This window comes from Vulpes lagopus, chromosome 3, assembly GCF_018345385.1.
Source record: "Vulpes lagopus strain Blue_001 chromosome 3, ASM1834538v1, whole genome shotgun sequence".
Classification (NCBI taxonomy): domain Eukaryota; kingdom Metazoa; phylum Chordata; class Mammalia; order Carnivora; family Canidae; genus Vulpes; species Vulpes lagopus.
Genome location: NC_054826.1, coordinates 82,700,132 through 82,723,801, shown reverse-complemented (window position 1 = coordinate 82,723,801; position 23,670 = coordinate 82,700,132). Strand labels below are relative to the sequence as shown.

Sequence of the window (23,670 nt, the reverse complement as noted above, 5' to 3'; positions counted from 1 at the left end):
AATACGAACCTTGACTCCTATTTTACACTAATGCAAAATTATTAATTTGGGGTAGGACCTATACGTAAGCATAAAGCCATAAAGTCCCTAAAAGAAAACACAGCGAAGCAACAAAGGAAGGAGAGGTGTCTGCGAGGGAGACGCAGGCTGGCTGCCTCCACGCCCGCGCCGCGGCGGGGCCCAGAACCTTCCAGGAGCCCGCACGCCCTCGGCCGCCGCCGCCCTGTGCGCAGGCGCCACCCCAGACGGCCCCGAGCGCCAGCGACCCCGGGCTACGCGTCACACCTGGAGGCGGCCCCGCTGGCGGCCTGGGCGAAGCAGCCGGGTGCCCGACGCCGCGGGCAGAAAGGGCAGCTGGAGCGGCAGCGCAGAAGCAGGCGCGGGGCTTCCGGGGGACGCAGCCTCGGTGCGCCCGCTCCTCGGCCGGTCGTGGGGAAGGCGCCCGGGGCGGGGCCCAGAGACTGCCCGGCTTCCGGGCCCCGTCAGCGGCCGCCCCTCGGCGGAGAGCCGCTGCGCACGTCACACCTGAGGCGCACGCGCCCGACCTGCCCGCGCGCTGCGTGGACCACGTGGGGCCCCCGGCGCGAGGGGGGCGCTGGGCGCGTGCACAGGCTCGAGGGGCCGGGCAGGTGCGGCGCCTCACGCCTCAGCCTGGCCTCCCGGGCCCACGGCGACCCGCGAGTGACTGCGGGCAGCGGCCCGGTCGGCAGCACGTGGTGGGCCCCGTGACGGGGAGAGGCTCGGACCAGGTAGGGCCGCGGCGGGCGGCACAGCCAGCGCGGGCTCTGGGGCGTCCCTGGCGGCGGCGCAGTCAGGGCTGGGGATGCGGGCCCGGAGGCGGGGGAAAACCACTAAAACAGGGCCTTCGTGCGACCCTAGGATAAAGATTTCTTAGGCCATCAAAAACAGGAACCATAAAAAAAAAGGACAAGTGGACTTCACCATATTAAAATATCTTTTTTTTTTTTAAAAGAAACAACCCAGTACAAATTGAGCAAAAACTTAAACGCAAAAGAACGTGCATATGTTTATAAGCATAAGGAAAGAGGCTCAGGATTATTAGCTGCCTTGCAGACGTCGAGGTGGTACGACCCGGCCACCAGAAGGGCGGGAGGCCCAAACAGAAACTCGGCCTTGACAGCAGAAGTCGACAGGCTGCAGAGAGAGCAAATGGAACCCTCATACATGGCTGGCCGGGGCATGGACTAACACAACCACTTGGGAATTTTGGCAGTTAGCAAAAAAAGTTACATATCTACCCCGTGTCCCAGAAATTCCGCTCTTGTATATTTCTTCAAGAAAAGAGACACATCTCTGAGAAGACTTGTAGAAGGAAGAATGGTCGTAGCGGGCTTTATTCATCATCGCCCCATATTAGAGAACACCTCAGTGAACATCAAGTGAATAGGCCTCAGGTGGAATTCTACTCAGCAGTGAAAAATAATTCACCGCTACCACAACGTAGCTGAATCTCAAAAACGTCCTGCCACATGTAAGAAACCAGGCCAAAAAAAAAAAAAAAAGTCCATCTTTGATTCAATTTATAAAAAATATTAGATCAGGCAAAACTAAGCTATATCATTAGAACAGAAACCGACTCGAGTGAGTGAATTGAATGCAAAGACTGGAGAGGAAAGTTTCTGGAAATGTTTTAGTCTTCACAGCATAGTGGCTATGCGGATGTATACATGTGGCAAAATTCACTGGTACAAGATGGGTGCATCTTATTATATTTCAATTAGACTCCTAAACATTGTATGTAAAAGAGTTAAATTACTAAAATCTGTTACTTGTGCCTTGTTCTCTGTCCTGCAACATAAATGGAGTCAATGGCTTGAGAAGAATAGGGTGCCAACCCCCCGAAGTGGACAGATGTTTTGAGATACAGAGAAGAGGACAGTGTCTCCTGAGCATTCACACACTACACTTCTACCACAGTGCATCAGCAGACACTGTCATTCAGCAGCTCAGCTCCACAATCACTCCCATTTGCTGTGTTTATTATCTATCTCCCCAGAAAGGCAAATCTCTGCTGGGAATGGTTTCCCTGATGTCAGAAAAACCAGAGATGAAGCCTGAAACATATACCAATCTCTTATCTTCTATTAGCCCCCTTTTAAAAAAATATTTTATTTATTCATGAGAGACACACAGAAAGAGACAGAGACATAGGCAGAGGGAGAAACCTCCCCTGCAGGGAGCCTGATGTGGGACTTGATCCCAGGACTCCGGGATCACAACCTGAGCCAAAGGCAGACTCTCAACCCCTGAGCCACCTAGGTGCCCCTCTTAGCCCATTTTCTTTCATCTACATGTTATGAGTTAGCCTTTATGATGCTAGATTCTTGCTGCTGTTGTAATTCTAGGTGGCTGTAAGGATGCTCCAGGGATTTCTGTACCAATTCTGAATTCAATGACAAGTTGGAAAATAATTCTTTAAATGAGTGGATAAATATACAAATAATAACATCCTTCCAAACCCAAGAATATTAGGTTGCAAATTTTTAATACTAGGCTTGATCTTTTACTGGCAATGACCTAATTCCGGAAAATATATCCTCTCTAAACTTTCTGCAACCAACTAACAACTACAAAAGACAGTCTAAATCATGATGATTTTCTTTTTCTTTTTTTAAGATTTTATTTATTTATGCATGAGAGACACAGAAAGAGAGAAAGAGAGGCAGAGACATAGGCAGAGGGAGAAGCAGGCTCCCTCCGGGACTCGATCCGCGGACTCCAGGATCACAACCTGAGCCAAAGGCAAACACTCAACCACTGAGCCACCCAGGCGTCCCAATCATGATGATTTTCAAGTTGTAAGTTTTGATTATTAATATTCTCTAGAGATAACAGTGTTTCTACAAACTTCCACCTTTTTTACACCTCATTAATTTTTGGTCAAAAACACTTTTCCATATAAAAAAAAGTCCATTGTTATTTTAAAGGTCAGTCATTGATCATTTATGACAAATACAGTGATCATCAGCTGTTTGCACACAAACAATGGACCAAGTAGAATGAATTCAAGGATAGAAATCAGGCAACCTAAATCCTCGTGTTGGCTGCACCATGCAGTAATGATTTAGGGCCAAGTTACAACCCATTTGAATCTCAGATTCTACAAATGTAACATGAAAGAATTGGACTAAATGCTCTCAGAGTCCTCCCCCTTCACCTACTAAAAATCCTTAGTGACCATGTAAACCCTGGAAAGGGGTTTTTTTCATTTCAACTCTTAGAGGTGGTCTTCCAAGTGCTTGGGTGATGTGGGCAGGAGACGAACACAGGGGTGGCAGGGGGCAGAGAAGTGCTGTGTTGTTCCTGGTCCTGCTGGCTTATCACCACTGTCACTCTGTGACAGGAGGGGACTGTTTGCTCACTGTTGTATTCCCACAGTTTAAACCAGTGCTTGGCACCACATACTCAATACACTTCTGAGTGAACTGTAGTTCATTAAATATTTATTTAAATAGGGCATGAACCTAGTCAGTGAGGGCAGGTACCATATCTCTCCTGTTCACTCCTGTACCTTGGTGCCTGGAATATGCATGGTGTATAGCAGGTACTCAGTTAACATGAGTGGGGAAAATAAATGAAAATATTATCATTCTTACAGAAGTGTTAGCCAGGGGGCAAGAGTTAGAAATGCCAGAATCTTCCTGGAATGGTTTTAATTTGCAGGTCAAGGACAATTCCAACTATACCTAGCTTCTTGAACAGTCTTGGAGAACTTCTTATAATTTCTCCTTTGGTGGAATCCCTGGTGGGCACATCTGAGATCAGAAAGGCAGGGGCAGTGGTGGATATGGTGCAGAAACATAAGCAGCACCAAAAACTCTCCACACGCTCCACAATGAATATGACTTGATCTTTGCTTAACATGTATGTTGGGCCCAGTGATACAAAAGTTAGCACGTAGAAGCCAGCAAGGGAAGGGTCAGGATTATTCTCCCAAGTGTGGGACAGAACTAGAGAGACTAAATGAGTGGCACCTTTCTTCCTGATGGAAGTAAACTCCTCTTGGAATCTTTGCCATTGGTTTCTACCTAATAACTTTTGCTTTCCAAGGTCCTGGCACCCTTTCTTTAAGAAGGACTATATCCTGGGAAAACACAAAAGCAAATGGCATTTCTAGCCCTGGGGTTCTAGTCTTAGCTGCACTAAGATAAGCTCAAATTCTTCGGCAAACAGTTAATATTCTGAGCCTTGGTCTTCTGATCAAATGAAGGAGTATGTACACAAGCTCATAGAACAAATAGTATAAAAGAACAATTAGGTAGTCGTAGCATTATGGCTACAGGCTAAAAAAAAAAAAAAAAAAAGATTCAACTATATGCTGCCTATGAGAAACCGACCAGAAATACTGACATATTTAAAAGGGTTGGAAGTTAAAAGTAGACTCAAAGTAAAAGAAAAAAGCAAACCTTAGCAAAAGCAGAAATTTATGGGAGGTCCAGTATAGCCTCACCAAAGACAGTCATGAGCCTGGCCTCAGGGAACAGCAAATCCAGGCACTTAGGAGCCCCTGTGGACTATTTCTACCTTCCTTTCTTCTGCTGTTCTCTCTACCTATAGCTGTTATTAGAGCTGTCTTTCTCCAATAGTCAAGGAACACAGATGTTGGCAACTCTCACTTCCCACAAAATTTATCGTAGGCTTGTTATATGCCAGGCACATTTCTAAACATTTTAGATGTACTAACTAATTAAACTTCACAACAACTCTATCAGGTAAATACTATTATTATCCTTATAGACCGGCAAACTGAAGGATAGAAAGGTTAAGCAACTCACCCAAGGTTACACAGATAAAAGTAGTGAAAAGTAGTGAAGATTCCTAGCTTCATCCCCAGAGAGACACTAAATTTCTTTCTCCGGCTCTAGTTTGGAAAACCTTGGAACAGGACTCTGCCCTGGAGTGGGTCATGCACTCTTAGCCCTCTTCTCTTCCTTCCCACTAAATCAATGTGCTTGGAGCAAAAGAAGGAGAATTTTCCAGAAGAAAAAGAGCTGACTTACAAATCAGCACCTGACCATCACAGGGTTCTTTCAAAGTGAACCCATCAAAAGAGATATTTTGAGATGTGCAGGTTCAGAAGGGTGACATCTGTCTGCTTGTAACTTGCTTCTTTTCAACAGTAAGATTCATTATGTTTAAGGGATTCAACCTTTATATATGTGAGAAGGAAAATATAGAGATAAAGATAGATAAATAGATAGATAATATATGTTAACTAAACTTACAAAAAAGAAAAACTCTTTGCTTCATACCATGCTAGATTAAGCCACTTTGAAGAAACTGGGATTTTCCTGTTTGTGAATTGGCCATCATCTAATAGTCCAGTGGCATTTCATTGTATTGTCAAGATATGTTTGTGTATCAATTCCCAGCTGACAGAGACACTTACTGCTTACTTCAGTTCAGGGAAAGTTAAGAGTTATGTTAATAGCCTGTTAGGAAAAGATAAGATAGATGTTGATTACCTGTTAGAGAAGTTACCACCAGAGTTGTTTTTTTTTTTTTTAACTTGTATCTAGTTTAGCGATCTCATTTATGCATTCTTTTCTCAAGTGAGTATATATATCCCTATTTCTCTTCCTGTTGGCCCACCCATTGGTTAGTTAAATCAAACAAGCTTTCTATCAAACCTGTTCTTTTGAACGTTGCCTTCACATATGGGAGGCAGATATAATTTTGATCTAGATAAAAACTGTGACAGTGGCAGAATGACATTCCTTGACACTCCCTTCCCTCTTCTGATGGAGGAAATACTGTTAAGTACAGGAATGGACATTTGCCACCACAGCCATTTCTCCCTTGAATGGAGGGCTGCCTGTGGCTGGGAAGCCATGGAGCAGGTGTCAAGGGACAAGAGGAAGGGGTCACCCAGCCATAGAGGGGGAGCACATAGAGAGCTTGCAGGCAGTTGACAGATATTTTGATATATGATCTGAGAGCATTTTCCATTCTTGGCACTTTTGCAGCCCTGAGGCTGTCCACACATTGAGACTGAGACAGCCTCCTCTGCTTCAGGGGGAAGGACAAGATCCAAACAAGAACAAAGGAATGAAGGGTCACTTTGTGCCTTCGAAAAATGCCGTTGAAGCCCTTTTCAGAGACAACAGTTGCAAACAGGTAAAGCTAAACTTTTCTAGGTGAAAATGGGATCTGCAAATCTAGTGAGGCCAGATTTCTTGGAGTCTAGGTTTATAAACTGAATCATAGGTAATGAAGATGAGGATAAAATACGTTAACTTCCCTTGCTCAAAGGAAGACATGCAAACCCTTCCTGGCCTGGAAAGGATGTAGAAGAGATTCAAGACCCAGTGCCTGACCCACCCTCATGTCTGTTTTGGTAGGTGTGTGAATGGAGTGGAGGTGGCAGAAAATGGGTAAGGAGCAAGTGCCCCCTATTTCTTATTCAGAAGTCTTGGAAGAGAACCACCTCGGAAGAGAACCCCAATTTTACCATGGGTTCAGACAGTGGCAGCAGGGTGGGTTGTGGAGAGAAAAGGCTTGATATGGCATGCACCCTAGACCCTGTGCCCTGCCATAAGGGAGATGCAGATATTCCTGCATGCCCAGTGGGGATCACAGGTCAGGAGAGGGGCTAGGCATTAGAAGGCACCTGGGGCTGGTAAGAAGATGTTGCCAGATATGGCAGTGACAGGGACCTGAGCAGCAGGTGCTGGCATCTCACTGAGGCCAGGTGGGACTGGAGAGGTCCGTGGCACACACAGTAGGAATAGAGACCCCCTTGCAAAGATCAAGCATTGAAGTCTAGGCAGTGGGGCCAGTAGGACCCAGGTGAACGCACGCAAACCGGCGCCCCTTCATGTAGACACCATCCTGGGAGACTGGGGCAGAACAGAAATCGCAGAGAATCTGAACTTGAGTTTGATAGAGTTTAAAGCCTGGATGAACTGAAAACCCTGGAGATCTAACCTGAAAGATCTCCTTGAACAAGCAGAATTAAGGGGGGCCTTCAGACCTAAGTACACTTTGTTTTCAGAAAATAAAGTTCTTGTCTATGTGTGTGATAATCCACATAGTAATTCTCTAGCAGAATCACAAGATGTGGGAGACTCTGGTCCCAGGTTCTTATCAACACTAGATCTAAGTGTACAGACACCCTGAGACATCTTCTAACTTTCATGACAGCAGCCAAGGGCAAACTCTCTTATTTAAAAGCCTCACTGTATTAAAAAAAAAAAAAAAAGCTTATTTAGTACTAGAGATCTCTATTCACCCTTTAAACAGGTTTTTGCTTATTGTAGCCCTGAGGCACACCATTAGCCCTCAGAGCTCTCGTTCTTTGAAAATGAAGGTAATAGATTTTAAAATATTTTTCTCATATAATGGAGTGTGACTATTTTTCATTCTGTGATTTTTGAGTTCTAGACTTTCTCTTAACCTCTAAGGAGAGGGGCAAGTTCTCCAACCACAGGCCAGAACGTGAGGAGTGGAAGGGAAGCTGGAAGTAAGCTGGAGACAGGGCTCGGCAGGATGAGTGTCTCTAACATTGCTTTCTTACTTACCTTGTGGGTTTAGAAGGAGAAGTAAGGGAGGTGTTCCCCCTCTGCATCTGATGATGTAAGACTAGGCCAGTTTTGAGGTGCCTGGGTGGCTCACTTGGTGAAGCATCCAACTCTTGGTTTCAGCTCCAGTCATGGTGTTGGGGTTGTGAGATCATGCCCCATATTGGGCTCCATGCTCAGTGTGAAGCCTGCTGGAGATTCTCTCTCTCCCTCCCACTCAGCTCCCCCCCCCCCCCACTAGCTTGCTCTCTTTAAAATAAATAAAAATAAAATCTTAAAAAGATAGGAAAAAAAAAAGACTGGACCAGTTTTATCCTTTGGAGTGAGGAGTCACTCATATTGGTGTCTCCCTCACAGCACAGCCTTCCCTGGCACCTCTGAGGCCAGCTGAGTGCCCTTCCTCCCTCTGTGGCACCCTGTTACTGGGCCATATTACCTTGTTTGTGTCTGCTCTTGCAGTGGGCACAGTAATGTCTGGTCTAATAAACTTTGGTAATAATACTGGTCCACAAAGTACTGTAAAGCTTGATAAATGAGAACGGTATGGAGGAAGGGAATGAAGGAATGGAAGGAGGGAAAGAGGGAGGAAGAGAGGAAGAGAAAGAGGACAGAAAGGAGAACATAAGAAGAGGACAGTCATAAAAGACAAATAAGAGATTACAAGAGGAAATAGAAAAGTTGCAATGGGAGCTCCAGGGCACTTTGCCAGGCTGATCCTGAGACTTGTTTCTGGCCTGACATCTACTTGGAATCCTCTTCCCCGGGGGAAGCCAGGACCTCTCTGCACTAACCTTGCTAAAATTCTCTTTTGCTCCGTGCTTTGTCAGAATTGAATGGGATGGCATCCATTTTTTTTCAGTTGGTCCCCCTGAATGGCATTTCCCATAGCAGAGTTATTCTGGGTCCCGTGGGCAGCAAAATCAATGTGTGTCTGATCTGTATGACCTTGCATGTGAAGGTGAGCTTTTTTTAGGTGGTGCTAATACAAAGGGAGAATGAGCCTTAGATAGTTTGGCATGCTAAATATAGAGTGGCACTTTTAAAAATGCAATCTTGGCTGCTCCAAGTGTCTGAAAAGACCTGCCAGTCACTGCCAAGGGCAAAGGATCATCTTTTCTGGACTACATGAGGATTCAAGGACCTGTTTGGAATCAAAACAGATCATTAGTAACATATGCATGGAGAATGACCACAGCTAATTATGTACATGTTGCCTCTACACATAAGTACCCTGCAGGCCACCATATAACCCTGAAAGTAGGCTGGAGTGGCTAACCTGGCTTTATGGACAAAGTGAACCTGGGAGCCCATGTCATGGTGTCACTATGAGTATCAAGGCATCTCAAGGGAAGAGGGTGTCACTATGGGAAGAGAAACAACCACACAAAATAGGGATGCTGTCACAAAATGATGGGTCATTGTAAAGAAAGGGCAGTTCATTCCTAATGATACCCAGTTCCCTGTAAGCTGGAAAGCAGATTTTCTGGGCAGAGCTGCTCTGGACCATTACATATCACTCCTCGCGGTCCCTTTAGGGAGTGGCAAAAACTGGAAATAGACAGTTACTTCTCTTCAGTTTAAGTTTTTGTCTTGTAGCCTATCTCATGGCTCACCCCTAAAAGCTGGGGAAAACCAGTGGCTGTAGAAGCCAAGGGGTTGAGCTGGGTATGAGGATAAAGGGAAAAACCTGATTAGGAACTGCACAGTGTTCAAGCATCTTTACCATGGTAGACAAAGCTTGCTGATCATAAACATAAAAAATGGGGGTGCCTGGGTGCCTGAGTTGGTTAAGCATCTACCTTCGGCTCAGGTCACGATGCCAGGGTGCTGGGATGGAGCCCCACATTGGGCTCCCTGCTCAGCAGGGAGTTCGCTTCTCCCTCTGCCCTTTCCCCTGCTTGTGCACTCTCTCTCTCTCTCTCTCTCTCTCTCTTTTTCTCTCTGTCAAATAAATAAATAAAATCTTTTTTAAAAAAAAAAAAAGGTTAGGGGATCCCTGGGTGGCTCAGCGGTTTGGCGCCTGCCTTTGGCCCAGGGCGTGATCCTGGAGTTCCAGGATCGAGTCCCACGTCGGGCTCCTGGTGCATGGAGCCTGCTTCTACCTCCTCCTGTGTCTCTGCCTCTCTCTCTCTCTCTCTCTCATAAATAAATAAATAACTCCTTAAAAAAAAAAAAGGTTAAAAATGTGTGCTACATGCTCCTCCACTTGCCTCACGGGACTAAATACATTGTAACTTACAAAGAAACACAGGTAGGAAAGGCAGGGCTTCATTGCGCCTGAGCTCTGGTATCTAGAGGCCTCATTCAACCCCATGCCCATCATTGGGGAGATAAGGGGCAAGTTACTTAGCTCTATGTAATAGAAGAGACAATATTATAACACTCATTCCTAGAGTTGTTCTAAAGATTAAGTGAATTAAGAACATGGAAAGGGTTCAGGAATTGCCCAGCACATAGTAGATGGTTGATTCACAGTGGTTGCTATGAGTTCAAGGAACTCAGAGGGATTTAAAGATGTTAGTTGTGTAGAGTCATATAGACAGAGACAAGCACATGGGGAAATGGCATTTTGAGCAGTGCCCCATGACCAGCAGACGGGGCCACTGTGCAGAAGTGCCCTGGCCTCCCCCAGGGTAGGCACTACCAGATTCTGAGGAACACCTGTGTCCTAGGCATGCATGGCAAATCGTTCCTCTGTGTGAACAGAACAGACTGTCTCATGTACTGAACCATGGAACCATAACTTGCTATTAGCCAGTTCCTTACTCCTAGAGAACATCAAGGTGCTGGTGGCAGGCAAACTAGAAGATGCAGCTTAGGGGTATCTAGATGTGTAGGGGCCTCATGACTGTCTAGAAGGGATGGGGACAGGTACTTGCCAGGTTTCTGACTGTGGACCAAATGTCCAAAATTTTGAGATTTCCTAAGCATATCCAAAATGCTTCCTTGTAGCATCAGAATCCCAATGACTGGATCACAGGGGCCCTTGGGAGGTACCCTCTTACTCTGCAGATGAGCCAAGCGGGAACACAGTCTGCCAGTGCGGAAAGGATCCATGTCACATTCAAGCCGGGGGCTGGTTGATTTTGTCCTTAGCACTGTGCATTCTGGAGGGAAAATCAGATCAAAGGAGAGAGTTAATGATCCCTCCAGGCAGAGAGGCTCTTTTCGATCTGGGAAACTGTCTGGAAAGGTAGGATAAGGAGCCTGAATAGAATTACAAATGCATGAACCCTAAGGACATTCATTCACTTCACTCATCAAATACTTCTTTAGTGCTGACGATTCAAAAGGCACAGGGATAGGTACTCTTGAGGTTCAGATTTTCTTTGGCAAGATACTGAATATCTAAAAACAGTCACCAATAAAGGCACAGCCAGCAGCTGGGCGGTACTGGAGCCATTCCTGTTCACTAATGGAGGAGACTGTTCTTATCCTCTAGTGATGGTATCTCTGGGGAAGGCTTGGGGAAGTGGTCCTTTAGCACAAGGAATTTCCGTTTTATAAGGTTATTTGCTTAGAAGTAAGTCTATATCCTGAAACACAGGAGGTATCCTAACCATATTGAATGAACCATCAGTGGTAGATTCGAAGTAGTCCTGTTGATAAGGCAATTTATCCTGCCATATCTCTGAAGTAGACTGAGCTTCCCCTTGTGGGAAGATCCTAGGAAAAAAGGGGAGGGGTCCTCAACATTGCTTAAGAACTGAATTATCACCCCTTCCTCCTGTGACATGAAATCTTGACTCTCTGGGAAGCCCAACTGTTTTCCCCACACCTGCCCCATTCTCCCCTTACCAAGTAAGCAACCAGGCTTTGGAATTTCTTACCTCAGAGACTCGAGCGCTTTGGAAAGCAAGAGCAGCCTGATCCAAAATGCTTCTGAAAAGCAAAATAACAAAAAAAATTTAAAAAAAAAAAAAAAAAAAAGCAAAATAACAAGGAATAGGGAGATCTACAGGCTCCTTGATCAATGGGGATATTTTCCAGGTCCTCTGGCAATGTGTCTACAAGGGGACAAGGCCTCTGGGGAGAAGGAATAATCCCCAGGAGAAATCAGATTCAGTTATGGGACTCCCACTTTTGCCAGAAACTCTGCCTCTTGGAGCCTGGCTGGGCAGTGGCAGAGCCTTTTGCAATCTCTTCAGTGTGGCCCGGGGGGTGGCCAGAGAAATGACAAGGCTAGGTAAACGTGCAGGCCCCGAGGATAGGCATGGGTGGAGGATAAGCATGGGTGAAGCAGCAGTAATCACTGAGACTGAATTTCCCTCCTGGGTTGGGGTTGGGGCAGCCATGTGGGAGGTGACAGTCCTAGAAGGCAAATGTACTTGATTTTATGAAAACAAAGTTTTCTGCATACCTGATATACTCACCTAATAGCCACGTGATCTAGGGTCTGCTGGTTCCTTACTGGGATCCAAATCAGTGTGGTGTGTCCTGCCCATGTCTCCCCAATCACTGTGGACACTTCATGTTTCATTCACTACATATATGCATTAACTATGTTTTCTTTCTCTTCCCCCACCTTTCAAAAATTTTATTTTTAATCTTTACTCACATAAATACACATAACATAAAATGTACCACCTGAAACATTTGGAAAATGCAACACTGTCCTGATCAAACAGTAACTGCATTCTCCCACTCCATCCAGCCCTTGGCAGCCACCCTTCTACCTCCTGTCTCCATAAATGTGCTTATCCTAGGTACCTCATAACATGTAATACAGTACTTGTCCTCTTGTGTCTAGCTTATTTCACTTATTGTCCTGTCTTCTAGGTTCATCCATGTTGTAGCCTGTGTCAGAATTTTCTTCTTCTTAAGGCTGAATAATATTCCTTTGCTTGTATGTATACAATCGGTTTATCCATTCATCATTGATGGACATCTGAGCTATTTCCATCTTGTGGCTATTGTGAATAATACTATGAACCTGAGTGCTCAAATATCTTTCTGAGATCCAGCTTTCAATTCTTTGAGTACATATCCAGAAATGAAATTGTTGGATCATATGGTAATTCTATGTTTAATTTTTTGAGGGACCACCCTACTGTGTTCTATAGCAGCTGCACCATTTTACAGTCCAACAGTACACAAAAGTTCCTATCCTTGCCAATACTTCTTTTCTGCCTTTTCAGTAGTAGGCATTGTGATGGGTGTGAGGTGCTATCTCATGGTGGTTTTGATTTGTATCTTCCTAGTGTTGAGTGACATTGAGCATCTTTTCGTGGGTTTTTTGGCCATCTGTGTATCTTCAGAGAAATGTCTGCTCGATTCCTGCGCCCATTCTTTTAATGGGGTTGTTTGTTTTTGTTGTTTCCAAGTCACACATTTTATTTTGGTAGCTGTCTTGTCCTGAGATTCTTCTTATCAAAGATTATACTATTTACAAAATCATCCTTCACTCTCATGCTTCCATCATAAACTCCAACACCGTTGCCCTCAAGCATCTTAAAGTAATTCATTTTCTCAAGCAATTTCTTTATGCATCACGTAAATAAAGCCCTTTGGAGCCCCCATCACCAGCCATTAATTAATTAATTTGTTTAGGAAGGTGAAGGCAGAGGGAATCTTTAATTTTTTGAAGATTTTATTTATTTATAAGAGACACACAGAGAGAGGCAGAGACATAGGCAGAGACACACACAGAGAGAGAGAATCAAGCTCCCTTCGGGGAGCCCAATGTGGGACTCAATCACAGGACCCCGGGATTACAACCTGAGCCAAAGGCAGAGGCTCAACCACTGAGCCACGCAGATGCCCCCGGAGGGAGAGAATCTTAAGCAAGCTGTATAGTCAATGCAGAGCCTGATGCAGGACTCCATCTCACAATCCTGAGACCATGACCTGAGCCACAATTGGGAGTTGGATGCTTAACTGACTCAGCCACCCAGATGCCTGGTCACCAGCCTCTTAGATCTATCTGACATGCCTGCGTCCTCAGAGGAACACACAATTTAGGATTAAAATGGTAACCCTACCACAACTACTTTTTTCCCTAGAAAACAATAAAAACAACACAAACTTTAAGGAGTGAATCTCTCTACAAGTAGTGCCAATGTGTAAATCCTGGTGTGCACCCAGCTCAGGGGCAGCACTATGGTGTTGAAAGATGCCATGACCATGGTCTTCCCCAGTCTGTGCTGCTCACGGGCTGACCTGGGGTGTGTTTGCCATTATCACCCTTGGTTCTCCATCAGAGGGCATGTTGTCACGGGCTTCTCTGGAAAAGAACAATTGCAATAGCAGACTGCTGTCTGGTCCCAGCAAGCCAGACAGAAAGGAACAAATAAAATGCCTGCTGGTTACCAAGCTGGGAAGGGAAGAGCTCAGTAATGCTGTGGACCCAGCTCAGCTTTGAGATTAAAAAAAAAAAAACACCTCATGCTGAGAAATTTCTATTCCTTTAGCAGATAATCTACAATTCTTGTGGATCTATATGAGTTCAAAAGAATTATTTCTGTGCTGAAGACACACCACTCAAATATTGTGATATAAGAGTCATACCCAATTCCCCATCTCTCTGAAATATTTACTCAACTTACCTCTCCTGTTGCCTGACGGTCCCCTCATTAGTGTCATCTCCGTGAAATAAAAAACATTATAACTTCAGAAAGTACCACTTTTATTGCCTCTGGGCATCTTTCCCTGCCTCCTCAAGCTGGTTTTGTGGCTCACCTCACTGGTCTCATAATTCCCTATGGATACCTCTGTCACCACACACTGTATATGTGCTTCCTCCATACTACACCTTGTGTTTTTTAGGGTCTATAACTGGGTTTTATTTATTTTTGATTCAGAGTGGCTGGTTCATAGCAGTGCTCAAAATGGGTGCTCAAAAGTGCTTGTCTTATGAATAGACAGATGGATGAACAAAAGCAATACTCACCATTATGTCGGCACATATCTAACACATTTTACCCATTGGGGGCTTCTGGTGAGAGATGGAGAGATCTAGGGTTGGAGACATCAGAACAGGATTGTCAGGTGCTCACTATGATGGAGCCCATCTTTTTACTTGGGATGTATGGTGCTGTTCCCTTGGGGGAGCCTCTCTCTGGCAACACTTTGGTTAAGCTGCTGTGCATTTTCAGTCTGGCCCTGTTCCTGCTTAATTAGCATACATCTTGTTAAAATAAAATGAGATAGATGGTTCTGGAATACATGGAATAGTGGAATCAGCTTTTCAGTTGCAAACAGAGAGATTAAGCATGTGGAAGAGAAATGCTCTTTTTGACAGATTCTCAAAATAATTACGAGCAAGCGTAGGTGGAGAAGTGTCAATCAACCAAAATGCATGTGATAAGCACACCTTTTTTTCAGATGATTTTGAAGAGCTTTTGCCCAAACACAGGATACAAGGAATACAGTGCATTTGTGTTAAAAATAGTTGTAAGTTAAACTTTTGAAGAACTAACAATATCAGAAGTAATGGTTATCAACTTTTTGCTGAATATGAACACACGTGGATAATTGAAGGTGTTTTTTTTTTTAAGATTTTATTCTTTCATGAGAGATACAGAGAGAGAAAGAGGCAGAGCCATAGACAGAAGGAGAAGCGGGCTCCTCACAGGGATCCTGACGCAGGACTCGATCCCAGACCCCAGGATCACACCCTGAGCTGAAGACATACGCTCAACTGCTGAGCTACCCAGGCATCCCAGATAATTGAAGGTTTAAGAGATTAGTCAGAAATAGGGATTGGATTGGGGAAGATCCATTCTTAGAATCGCTCAAGGGTTCCTGCAGAAACTACGTACAGGTATTAAACACAGTATTATAAAAATGTCTCCATGTCTGAGAAGCAGTGAGTGATAATCTAGATATAAAGCATATAAATAAAATTCTAATACCTGTGCAGAGTCAGGGAGCTTTTCCTCTCATCTCTACTATCATATCACTACCCATTTATGTTGAGGCCGTTCCTGAACAGTGCTGCTGCTATATTGTCACTGTGGTAACTACTTTAAAATTCTTTAGCATAAATATGTGATGTGTGTATGCAAATTAGCTTTCATCTGGATGTGAAGATTTAACTTAGTTAGCATGCAAAGCACTCTAACCATAATTAACATTCACTCATTCATTCAAATATCAAATGTGGATTGCATAAGATCACTTAGACACTATTCTAGGAACTGGGGATAGACCAATGCATGAAACAAATTAAAACACCTGCCTTGAGAAAGCCCACAATCTGATCACAATTGATGGTGACTATAGGTGCATGCTTAGGTATTTCCAGGATAGCTGTAGAAATCATATTCAAGAGGTGCATGGGTGGCTCAGTTGATTATGTTTCCAACTCTTGATTTCAGCTCAGGTCATGAACTTAGGGTCATGAGATTGAGCCCTGCACTGGGCTCTGCAGAGAGCATAGATCCTGCTTGAGATTCTCTCTCTCCCTCTGCCCCTCCCAGCCACCAGTGCATACACTTTCTCTCTTCTCTTTCTGTCTCAAAAAAAAAAAAAAAATCATATTCAAAGGATTTGATAATTGGAAGAAAGGATATCAGGAATAATTTCTCTACTGATAAATAGGTGGTGCTGAAAACATTTGGTGGTCTAAAAAGTTTCTCCAGGTCCTGCCTATACATGAAGAACAACTATAAAAAGTAGGCAGGCCCTCTAGCCTACTATGTTCAGAATAGGGATGGAAATCTGAATTCCTGCTGGTCAGTGCTCTCCACTTCATGAAGGATGCTTGCACCTGATATGAGCATAAAGTTGGCCGATCCTACCTTCAGAATGTTGCTGCTTCTGCCTCAGAACAATTAGCACAAGATGCCTAAAGAGTGCTTGGAAACAGAGTAGGCCTTTGCTGAACTTATAGGAAAGGTCTGATGTTTCTATGACTGCTTGATAAAAAATGTTGATACCTTTGGCAAACTTTGGTTGAATATTTGCTGTCATTGTAACCTACTCTCTAAAAACAACATTACTGGGGAAGGTATGTTTATTTTTTATTTTTATTTTTTAAAAATATTTTATTTTTTTATTCATGAGACACCCACAGAGAGAGGCAGAGACATAGACAGAGGGAGAAGCAGGCCCCCTGCGCGGAGCCTAATGTGGAATTCAGTCCCAGGACCCGGGGGTCATGACCTGAACCAAAGGCAGAAGCTCAACCACTGAGCCACCCACGTGCCCCGAACTTTGGTCTTCAACATGGTTCTGCCTGTGACCTCAAACCCTTCTCTCTGGTGGGCTAGTTAGATTGGCTGATGGTTATCCACTCTACCCAACCCTTACACTTTCACAGTTTGAGCAGCTGGGCCTGAGCCCAGCAGACCAGAAGATTTCAGGTACTGAGGAGATGCTGAGTCTGAGCTAAAACTGATGGGACAGCTGGTCTTTTCTTTTCTTTTTTTTTTTCTTAAAATACACAATCCAGGATGCCATCTATTCTCTTAGGTCATCCTAAATTGTGCTCAGTGCTGTTTAGGGAAAGCCTACTTCTCCTCTGGCATGTCCTGTACACCCACATGGCCACTACACTCAGAGCACTTCTGCCTGCCACACCAAGCAATCTGTGACACCAGCTGGGAGTCCCACACTTTAATTCAATAGATACAATTCTGTGTAGCTAGGGATGGTGTCACATCTCACAGTGAAGGGCTAGTTCCACAAGACTGCCCTCTTTCCTCCTTTGTCAGACAAAGATTGCAAGTGTAGTTTGTCATCTATGTTTCTGACCAAACAGCTGTATATTTGAGGTTCCCAACACCACCTCCCCAGGTTCAATTACTTTGCTAGAGCAGCTCACACAACTGAGGAAAACTATTTACTTAATGTTTACCAGTTTATTACAAAAGGATGTGACAAAGGCTAGAGATGAATGTCCAGAAGGAAGAGATGCAGAGGGCAAGGTATGTGGGGGAGAGGATGCAAGGCCTCCATGCTCTCTCTGAGCACACATTCTCCCCACACCCCCAAGTGGTCACTTACCAGAAGCTCTCCAAACTTCATACTCTTGGGATTTTGATGGTGGCTTCCTCACATAGGCATAACAGATCATCAACTCCATTTCCAGTCCCTCTCCCCTCTCTGGAGGATGAAGAATGTGGGAGTTGAAAATTCCAAGCTTCTCATCATGGCTTGGTCTTTCTTGGTGACCAGCCCAATCCCAGAGCCCATCCAGAGTCACCTTGTTAGAACCAAGATACTTCTGCCCCCACGAAATCCTGAGGGATTTAGGAACTCTGTCAGGACCCTTAGTCAAAGACCAAAGATTGGAATCAAAGATGCTCATAGTGCTCTCATCACTTATGATGAGCTCTATGCCAGGAACCAGAGGCAGAGACCAATATATATTTTTTCCATAATTTTATAAGTGCCATGCTCTCACTTTATGGAAAATGACTATCTTTAACCCAATCATTTCCCACAAAACTGCCTAATTTCCTATTAGTAGCATTTATAGAATGGTGGGTTTTTTTTTTTTGCATAGAATATCTTACTAAATGTTATAATAAATCATCATTCATGATGACAGCTAATAATCAGTGAATGTCTCATGTAGTCACTTGGTGGGGGTGGGAGTGAGTGTACAACAGTGGATCCTCTGGATCTCAGTAGGAATATATAGGTTCCTGGAAAAGAGGTCACTGACCAGAGCCTGACTGATGGGAACACACACATCCTGACATAATCATGGAGGCTCAGGGTGTGGTCCTGGAGATGGGAATCTTAATGACCCAGAGCTAAATAGGCTCATGAGACACATTTATAAATATTGTGAATCCATAACATTTACAGCATTTCCTAACACAACGTAAATGCCATCGAAGGTGGCTGATGTTTCTATCTCCTCTGCATTCTTCAGAATTCTTTTAGTATGAAGCTCATTAGGCCAAGAGGGTGACCTGTATCCATGTAGGTACTCGGAGTGAGCACACTGCAGGGGTAGTTACAATGGAGGGAAGGGCAGGCATGGTGCAAGCATTTGCTCTCAACTGATGCCAACAATTCTATCCTGAATCTTCCCAGGTAGGGTGGGCCTTCTTAGGAAAGAATGGATGTGTCAGGGATGCCTGGGTGCTTAGTCAGTTAGCATCTGCCTTCAGCTCAGGTCATGATGTCGGGGTCCTGGGATCCAGCCCCATGTTGAGCTCCTTGCACAGCGGGGAGTCTGCTTCTCCCTCTGCCTCTGCCTGCTGTTCCCCGCTGTGCTTCTGCTCTCCCTCTCTCTCTCTCTCTCAAATAAGTAAATAATCTAAAAAAAAAGAAAGGGATGAGTCAGAAGGAGCTGGTTCACATTGGAAGCTCAAGAAAAAGAGTCTCAGAGTTGGCAGTGTTCATCCATTACTGTTTGTATGGAGATTCACCTTCCTGCAGATAGCCCTGCTGTGAAGATGGACACACCAGGCCACCAGAGCCTGATGACACTGAATATTCATATCATATAACCAACATCCCTTGCCTTCATTCTTTTCTGTCCAGGTCATCTGCTTGATTCAGCTCCTATTGACATTGAAACAAAATTTGATATTCTTTAGAATGCTAGCGCTCTGTATCAGCTAGAAATGAAGGACACTAAGGCCCTGGGAGAGCATGGAGCCAGAAAATAGAATGAGCTCCATCTTTAGTCACTGTACCAAAAGTCACCCAATCCAGACACATGGGACTGTCACATCAGTGAAAATTAAATTCTACTGTTGCAAACTTCTGGCATTTGTGGGTCTCTTTATAGAGAAACTTGAATTTTCTGAGCTGATACAGGAAACTGTAAACTTCTTGTCTTCATAAGCTTAGCAACTTTTTACTGTTTTCCCATATCAGATAATTGGGGTGGGAAGGTCCAGGGACCAAGAGAAAGAAAGGATTCTATTATTGCAAATGATACCATTGTGGGATAATGTAAACATTATGTATATGAATGTGGATCTCCTGCTATCTCCTCAATAGCACACTATGGTTCCTCTCCCCAGCATGCTGTGTGGTCAGCCAGCATATAGAAAATATAAGGCTTTCTCGAAATTGGTCTATTACAGTTGAAAGCACATTGGCATACGAGCTAAAAAATATTTATGTCAAACAATTTCAGCCCATGTAATATCCTTCACAAATCAAGGGCAATTTCTAAGATAGCATAGTTATAGGATTTATAGATTGTATTTTGCTGCTAGCATATGAATTACTTACTAAGCAGGTGATAGAATTTCTATTCAACACAGTCCACTGCATGAAAATAACAGAGTAACCAAGGCAGAAGAATTTAGAAAGAGGACATGCATCCAAATGCTTGAGCAAAGCAGAGTAATGACCTTATTGAAAAAAAAATATTATTACTGGAGACAAATATGGAAAGCAAAGAATGTAAGAGCAGAATGATTGACAGCCTGTTTTCCATTTCTTCCTTGACTATGTTATAGGAATGGGGATCTGGTGTGATGCAGTCTATTTTAGGAAGTGGGGAGGATGGTGGCCAAGGTCAACTGTTCTGAAGGCAGATTGCGCTGGTTCCCATTACTTACTAATTAGATAGCCATGAGTAGCTTCATTCTCTCCTTGCTAAACTTCCTCATTTTCCTCATCCATAAAATGAGAAACATCAGAGTACTAACTCACAGCTGTGTTTCGAACATTGAATAAGATAAAATTTAAAAAGGAATTCCAGAGCAAATTAGCAAAGAGTAAGGAAGCACTCACTTACCTTAGCTATGTGTAAACTTAGAAAGAAATCAACATAAATACAAATCCTAGAGACCTGCGATACACTGCAATGAGTCAATACTAGAGTAATCTGAATACTGAAGATGAAGATCATAGTGCTTGGGAACATTTCAAAGCACTTTTCCCACTTCTGGTTCTTCCCTTTCACTGTGTCAACTCCCTTTATTTTGAATGCGAAAAAGAAGACATAGGCAAATTAAATAACTCCACAGATCCCAAGCCTTGTTAATAGCAGAGGATTAGAAACCAGCTCTGCTGGTTCCCTTAGCAACACTAACAGGAAGTATAATTTTGTGTAGTTAGTCACACAAAGATTGTGTCATTGCAGAAATTTAGTAAAACACCCATATTACGCATTCCATGAATAAGGCAAAGCTTATGTACACTTGATTTTAGGGCCCATTCTTTGGAAGGGATGTGAGCGCAGAGCCTCAGTGTGTGGAGTTTTTATTAGGATTTCATTACATAGGCAAGATTGGTGAAATCATTGATCATGAGATTGAGCTCAATCTCCTGGAGGACTTCCAACCTTCTAATGACCTGCTTGATCTTCCGGGTGATTGGACTGTATCATGATCCTCTCTGGGGCCCATCTCCAGTCAGGTCATGAGAGTAATAAGGATACTCCTATGACTCAGAAAATTGAAGAGTTTCTGAAGCTGTGTCAGCAACCAGGGAAAAAGACCAGACACATTCATTTCATAGCACACTGAATTTCTTTGATCAACTCATGATCCCTCCTCCATATACTTCCCTCTTCAAGGCTAACACCTCCTGTACACCAAAGGAGATTAATTACTGATTAAGTCAAAAGAATAATTGCCCCTGATAAGCCTTTTAAAAAAATATTTTGACGTTCATCACTTATATAGTCTGTACTGATTTCAGAGGAACAGTGTCATTTCAGAGGCCCATCTGAGCCCTTGAGAAGAGCTCTCAATAAGAATTCTCTCTCCATGGCTGGACAGTTGGTCTCCTTGGAGACAGCTTTTCATGGGCAGCCCTGCCAGGTAGTCCCAAAGCACATCATGGAAGATGGATTTCATTTCCTTCATTACTCTAGCGTGTATTTTCCAAATTTTCAGTAATGGACATAAGTGATTTTATAAACAGGAAATAACTCTATGAAAAAAAGGGTACTAGGGTATATGTTCCCCCAATGATACTAGGTAGCAATTATGAATAATGCAAAGAAATCTAAAATAAAGTTTCAGGTAAAAACACCAATCCCATATACTAATATAAATTTTAAAATATACATGTATATACATATACATAAAATTTATATACATAAAATACATAAATTTCATGTATACATACATATACATATATATAAATCCACATCTCTCTCTATATAATATATGTATATAATATATAAATACACAAATGAAATCTATCCTTATATAACACAAATATATATATCTAACCTTTGCATATGTATATATATACCTATATATACCTATATATAAATACATATATACAAAGGTTAATAATGGTGCTTTTGGTAAGTGATCTTGAGAGAGCTGAGAGCATGGAGAAGGACTTGGGATTTTCAGAGTATACCTTTCTATACGTTTAGTTTTTAGCATAGACACTAATATGCTTTTTCATAAAGTTTTCTGTGATCAGTGGCAGATGGTAGGCAAATTTATGAGGACAGCATTTAACTTAAGTTGAGGACTTCAAAGGGGTTTAATAAAATCATATTTTGTAGTAAAAAGTGGGAGGGTAAGAAAAAGGAAGAACTCAGGGAAGACAAGGAAGATGGGAGAGGATGAAGGGAGGGATAGAGGGAGAAGAAGTAAGCATTCCTTGACCAAGTGTGAAACATGCACCATGTATAACCTGACACCTAGCACTAGTGTTGGCCCTCTATAGAAACACAGGAGGCCAGTCTACCTCCCTGGAAATTATGCAGGTGTCAATAAGATCATTTTCTACAACAAGTATTCGTGTAGTCAGGGGATTAGCACTACGACTTGTGTAGTCAGGGAGACCAAGAAGTTATTAATCATTTTATAACGCTTTCTCCTGTTTTTCTCTCTTCTAAAATCTTTAAATCCATTATCATAGTAACATGGATTGAATCACAATGCAACAGAGAAGTCTGGGATCACAGAATGAAAGGTGGTTTAATATTGCCTTCTGGGCAGAGAATTTTGTCTTGATTACAAGCTGGCAATTTAAGGTTAGTTTTAAAGTTACAGGATTATCGTTATAGGCCTTTAGGACAAATAAATGTTCTTCAATATTACATATTTTAAAACCTTATACCCAACTGCCATATAGAAGACTGACCTTTGTACCTGTCATCAATAAGGAGAAAATCTTTAGGGACGCCTGGATGACTCAGTGGTTGAGCACCTGCGTTTGGCTCAGATCATGATCCTGGGATCTGGGATCAAGTCCCACATGGGGCTCCCTGTGAGGAGCTTGCTTCTTTCTCCACCCATGTCTCTGCCTCTCTCTCTCAGTCTGTTTCTCTCATTAATAAATAAATAAATCTTAAAAAAAAAAAAAAGAAAGAAAATCTTTAGAGGTCCCAAACACAACTCTCTCCCTCTAAGAACATTGGAGGACAATTTCATTTGATAATAACAATTCAGAGAAGATATCAGATTATTTCTTTAAAATCTACATCAGATGAAAATTTTTACCATGTTTGTTAATCTGAGTTTAAGACGTTTCTTGGGGGGAAAAGATTAACATTTGTTACAACTGTTGAAAAAATCTGTTTTTCAGGTACCTGAGTGGCTCAGCAGTTGAGAGTCTGCCTTCTGCTCAGGGTGTGATCCCAAGGGTCCGGGGATCGAGTCCTGCATTGGGCTTCCTGCATGGAGTCTGCTTCTCTCTCTGTCTGTGTCTCTGCCTATCTCTGTGTGTCTCTCATGAATAAATAAATAATCTTTAAAAAATAAATTAAAAATCTATTTTTCTTGAAGAACTGAACACACTTTAAAGATAAAATGAATACCCATAAAGAAATATAGTAACTATAAGCTACATTAACTCACAAATCTAAGGAAGTATGATAAACAAGTTACATATTGAGTGAATAACACAGTTTGTTGGATTTTTTAACCTCCAAGATTCCAAGACAGAATACAGATGGTGGATAATAAAGTGCAGAAGCACAGCCAGGAACTGGAAACCCAGGGATCCTGGGCTGAATGAAGAATCAAAGGCTACGTCTCAGGCTCTGATACAAAGTTGCTAGTTGACTCTGCTCCATATCTTCATGCTATGTCAACCATAGGAAGAGCGCTTTCCTGTTCCTACTGGGTCCCAAGTACGGTAATCATTGCTGGGGTTGCAGAAATGAAAACACTGTGTGATCTTGAAGGAACTCGAGTTAAATGAGACGGATAACTAAGCAATTTCAGCTTCAGTATGGGGTTGCTCTGGTCAGTGCTCAGCAGCAGAGGACAGAATCCACTCTTGCTGCCTTGTGCAG

General features: G+C 43.1%; 1 long non-coding RNA gene across 2 annotated transcripts; it reads left to right on the top strand.

The window, feature by feature from the left end:
• The first annotated feature begins 495 nt into the window (after window positions 1–495).
• On the top strand, window positions 496–23,021 carry LOC121487953. 2 transcript variants are annotated; one of them, XR_005986947.1, is made up of 4 exons: window positions 496–749; window positions 5,988–6,138; window positions 22,290–22,404; window positions 22,959–23,007. It is a non-coding gene; the product is annotated as an uncharacterized LOC121487953 (long non-coding RNA). The 2 variants fall into 2 exon arrangements; XR_005986948.1 differs by lacking the exon at window positions 22,290–22,404 and having other exon boundaries at window positions 22,959–23,021.
• The last annotated feature ends 649 nt before the right edge of the window (window positions 23,022–23,670 follow it).